Genomic DNA, 6000 nt, shown 5'->3' on the forward strand with positions numbered 1-6000 from the left:
GCTCGGCGTACGGCCATTACATTCAATTTGAACAGCCCATTCGTAAGATAACCCCTAGCTAGGAACATCTCATTTTTCGATAATATAAATTTATCTGCTACAAAGACAATTTTAAAACCATGCCTAACTAGTAGCGATCTTGAGACGAGATTTTTCCGAATGTCTGGCAGATGCAGGACATCTTTCAGGGTTAGTTCTTTGCCAGAGGTCATATTCAGCACCATGTTCCCTACGCCTGGATCTCAGAAGTTGCGTGATTTCCCATGTGCAGCTTCTTCCCTTCGGTCTCCTTGTAGGTCGAGAAGTTTGTTTTGTCGGAGCAAACATGACAGGTTGCTCCCGTGTCAATATACCAAGCTCTCGGACTTTCCACATTATTTGTTTCGTACACAACAATGACAAGGTCGTCACTATTGAGATCATGATCAGTCCAGTGGCTCGTCTCGACTAGTTGGGAACTCGGCTTCTTCTTTTTCGGCGCCTTGCAATCCTTAACCTGGTGTCTTATTTTATCACAGATAAAACAGTTACTTGTAAACTTAGACTTTTTGGCTTAATCCTTATCCATTTGAGTTGGGCGTGCACGTTTTTTGGCGGGATCTTCGACCAAGTTGGCTTTAGCAATATCTCCACTTTTAGCCTTGTGCTGCTTTCTGTTGTTTTCCTCTATCCGGATTCGGACAATCAGATCTTCAAGCCCCACTTACTTTAGCCCATACTTCAACCAGTGCTTCAAGTAGCTCCAACTCGGGGGCAATTTCTCAATCATCACAGTCGTGATGAACTTTTCTGGCAGTGACATCTCTTTGTCGATAGCAGAGTGAACAATATGTTGAAATTCTTCCATTTGTTCGACAACAGACTTGTCATCTATCATCTTATAGTCTATAAATCGGGCCACAACAAACATTTTAGACCCGGAATTTTTGGATTTATATTTTTTCTCAAGGGCATCCCACAACCATTTCACACTCTTTATTTTGCAATATACATTATAAAGAGAGTTAGAGAGACTACCTAATATAGTATTTCTTGTCATGTACTTCGTGTGCCCACGATGCATAATTCGCATGCGTCTGCTGATCCGCACTGGGCTCTGGGGTGATTGGGTCATCGTGCAACACGAACATGACAAACCTAATCACAGTCAGGTAGAAGAGCATCTTCTCCTGCCACCTCTTAAAGTCCACTCCCATGAATGGTTGTGGAACTTGTACATAAGGCATCATCTGTGGGCCAAACCTAGGACCAATAGTTTGTGCCGCGAATGAAGTAGAGGGTGCGGCCACAAACCCAAGAAATTCCCCATATCTCTCAGGAGCAAATCCAGAAAACAAAGGGCTACCCACGAAGGGAACTGGCCCAAGTGGAGAAGCAACTACCTTGTCTGCAGCTTCGGCGGCAGCTCCGTGCGATTCCTCCGGCAGCGGCTCCGGCGACTCCTCCGGCGGAGATTCCGGCGACTTGTCAGGCGACTTCGGCAGCGGTTGACATTCTCGCAAAGTAATATCTAATTTTCGATTGTTGGAATATATGGGTATTACGAGAATAAACGTGAAACCGAGTCGACTGGATCCTCTTTCCGAAAATTAGATACGCCCCAATAGTGCTTCCAGTGGATGGTGTTTTAACCCAAAGATAAAATGGTTTCCTTCTCCAATGAGAGTGACACCTCTAATCGTTGGAGCTCCGGCGAACAAAACGAGACAGGAACTGAGCTGGGGAGGCTAACGGAAAGCTAGAAGAGAGTAGAGAAGGATGAGAGAATTGTTTGTGTTGGTTTAGAATGAAGGGGGGAGGCCCTTTATATAGGCGTCTCCACTCGGCCAAAATGGCAGGGGATCAATTACGATCATAATTCCAACCTTAATTATCGATGTAATTTATTATAAATTCAAACCTTCCGTTTGAAGCAGTCGTAATTGATTCTAATTACAAACTTTCCGTTTGTGACGATCGTAATTTATTCTAATGTCAAATCTTCTGTTCGAAACGATTGTAATTTATTCTAATTTTAAACCTTCCATTTGAGATTATAATAAATCTATCCAACGGATAATATTTTATCCAAATAATACTGCGACTTAGGCTATATACCCGGGTTTAACTTAGGATTGCACAATTTGGTTTGTCTCGAGACAGGCAAAATAGCCAAAATATTAACCAAACCCCATATAAAATAAATAAATAAATATTTATTTATTTCTTCCAAATTAATTTAATTAATTTGGTACACCGGCTCGTCTTATTTTCACTCACAAAATAATTTATTGCAAAATAACCAATTATCCAACAGACTACACATCACAATTGAAGAAATTACCAACAAAGAATGTGGGATAAAAAAATCGAGAATATGGATGTTAGAGAATGGAATTTGCTAGGTGGATAGAATGAATTTTAAGAGAGGGAGGAAGAACAAAGGTTTTCGCGATAGAGGAAAAAGTGAAAGCTGCGATGAGAGTGAGGAATTTATGAGGAGATGAAGGGTTTAAATATTGAGTCAAAAGCCTAAATAAAATCTAAAAATTCGAGTTATACTAAATTTCGGCCTATTTACCTTATTTTACTTTTACTTTTACCGTTTCCATTTTTACTTTTAAATTCTGTGATCAAAATCTTATCATATATTTATATATATAACACAAAATACTTCAATTAGTGCACTCTCATAATTTTAATTTTTTTTTAATTTTTTAAATAATTTTACTCTTTTTTGGGATAAATTTGGAATTTTATTTTATTTTTAAAATAATTTTACTTTTTCTTTTGAATTATTTGTAAATTGTTTTTCTAAAATTAACAAAATAACTAAACATATGGATATAATTAAAGATTTCACATATGTTCTAGGAAATAATAACAAACTCATCAAATAATATCTCATAAATATTTTTAAATCATAACTAATCAAATCAATTTACCAATCACATTCTATATAATTATTTAATTCTATAAATATATATATATGATGTGCATATCTATATCTATGTATATAATAATCCTAACCTCTTTTCCGTATATTTTAGTTATTAACATTCAATCATTATATATATAATTACATATACATATATTTTAATAATATTCGGGTATAGTTTTCAATTTCGTGTCTCATTGCATTGTCTTCAACCTCGACCATTACGCTAACTTAGAAGGGGAAATTCGATAGGAGATTCAACATCATTAATGTGTAAGACTACAAAAGGTTAAAAGAGTAAGAAGATATGTGAATACAAAATAATTTTGTCAAATTTATGGAAAATCATAGAAATTATGATTTTTTATTTTTTATTTTTGAATTCATTTACTTTTAAAACTAGATAAATATGTTTTTCTTATTTATTTATTTTGTGTGTAGATGAATACTGTGCAAACGGAACAAAAAATTGCTCGATTAAGACGGAGAAAACAACTTCATTTGAAGGGTAGACCAAATCAAAATTTGGATTTCATAATTAATTATATTGATGCGGAGTGTCAAAAACTTTGTCATGTTTATGGACTTTAGAGTCAACTTCCTATTTATCCAACTACATGACGAGAAGGAAATATACTCTAAGAAATAGAAGTAGACAAATAAACTGGACGTATGTTTCAAACAATATATAAATATTTTATATATTTTTTTAAATAATTTTATTTTAATTGATTAGGGAATAAAAATTCGTCCATAAATATTCTTTTGCCAAATTCATCGCCATCAATTGAAGCTAAGTAATTATTATTATTATTATTATTATTATTATTATTGTTGTTGTTGTTGTTGTTGTCGTCGTCGTCGTTGTTGTTCCAACATAAATCCTAATCACCGTCATCCCCCACTATATTCTCTCCACCCTCCACTTTCTTCCCCACAAAATCCACAACCGCGTCCCTCGTTCCCCGATCTTTTCTTTTTATTTAGTTTTTATTTTATTTTATTTGTATCTATTATTATTTTAATTATAATATATATTTTTTTCAATAGCGTCGACTGTTTTTCTTTTAAAGAAGAAGTCTTCCACCACATCTAGTTGAAATAACTGGCGAGTTTTTATTTTATTTATTTTTTCTATTATTATTTAATTATAATATATTTATCAAATTATAATTAAAATATATTACTTTTATATTCAGAGAATAATTAGAAATTTTCAAAAAGTGTTCGTAATTCGTTGCGTTTTCACATGGCGAGATTATTGATTGGATATATGTAGTTAGACCCAAAATTTACATGTGACAAAGTGTTTAGGTTTGTTTTCTTGATCTTTATTTTTTTTAAAGATGTGGTTTTCGTTGGTTAATTTAATGATGATTGAACATATTTATTCTTATTATATATATTTACAAATTTATTTAGTTTCGAGTATAATGTTCTAATACTTCATTGTTACTGTATATGTATTTTTTAAAATTATCTATTGTGTTATTCTTATTTTCTACTAATATAAAATATTTGTCATTCTTATTATGTATATATTTACTATTTTATTTAGTTTCTAAGTATAATTTTCTACTAATCGATTCTTTTTTATTCTTATTATTTTTATTTACAAATTTATTTACTTTGGAGTATAATATTCTAATACTTTTCATTATTATTGTATATATATTTTTTAAAATTATCTACTGTGTTATTTTTATTTTCTACTAATAAAATATTTTCATTCTTATTGAGTATTTTCTTTTTCTAATTGATTTGATTTCAATTATTATTTTATAGTATATTTTTCAATATTTTAAATTATACTTAAATTTTTAATTTTTTTATTTGAAAGAATAATTATAAAAATTTTAATATATATAAATATTTTTAGTTATTACTTTTATTCTTATTATCTATGTATTTTTTTAATTATACATTGTGTTATTTTTATTTGCTATTAATCAATTTTTTATTCATTACTATTTAATATATATTATTTAATTGATTTAATTTTGAATATTATATTAAGAATTTTTTTTCTAATTTTTTAAATTATATTTAAATTTTGAAAATATTAGAAAGATTCATACAAAAAAATAAGATAAATTTTAGTAATTTATAAAATTACTATATTTTAATTTTAGTACTCTCATTTTTATTTTTATGCATTCTTTTTATACGTGGCTTTTTGTTATTTGTATTTTTTACTAATTAATTCTTATTATATATATATATTATTTCTAATTAATTTGGTTTAGAATATTACTATTTTAATACATTATTTTTTTATTTTTTTATTTTTGAAAATTGAAATTATATTCAAATTTTGAATCTTTTGTTTTTATCTAATATGATTTGTTAATAAATAGTTTTAATCCAACTTATATTTGACTTCATTTTTAAGTATATTTTAATTTATAATTTTTATTATTTAATACTCTGCAATATTTATTTTTAGTTTTGTTAGTGTATGAATTTATTTCAAAATTTATTGTAATGTTTCATTTAATAAGATTGTAAATAAATATTTTAAATCTAACTTAGGTTTGAATTTAAAATGGTATATAAGTTTTATTTGATTTATGATTTACTTAATATTATTTGTTTGCTTTTCTTTTCGTTACTATATATATATATTATTTAGTATGTTATTTGAACATTATTTTTAACTGAAGGCTAACAATCATATATAAATTATGACAAATTTCTTTCAAATTTATTTTGATTTTTAATTTAAGAGTGATTATGAATAATTATTTTTTTATCTTTATTATATTTGAGTTTAGATTGGAGTATATATTTACGAAATTTTGATTCGCTTAATATTTTTTATTTGGTTTAGTTACCGCATTTTTATTTATAATTATTTTTTATACAAATTAATTTTTGTTATCTTCATACAAAGTTTTATTATTATTATAAAATTTATTATTTAAAATATAAAATTAAATTAATATCATAATTTTTATAATTACCCGTGCACGGGTAATAGGCTAGTTATTATATATATACAAAAAAAAAGTATCAAATTTATTATTTATTTATTATTGGGTGTCTGCCGATTATTTATGAAAAAAAAAGTTAAATCTTTAAAT

The sequence above is a fragment of the Andrographis paniculata genome, unplaced genomic scaffold (genome assembly GCF_009805555.1).
Source record: "Andrographis paniculata isolate CXL003 unplaced genomic scaffold, ASM980555v1 Contig5END, whole genome shotgun sequence".
NCBI classification, from domain to species: domain Eukaryota; kingdom Viridiplantae; phylum Streptophyta; class Magnoliopsida; order Lamiales; family Acanthaceae; genus Andrographis; species Andrographis paniculata.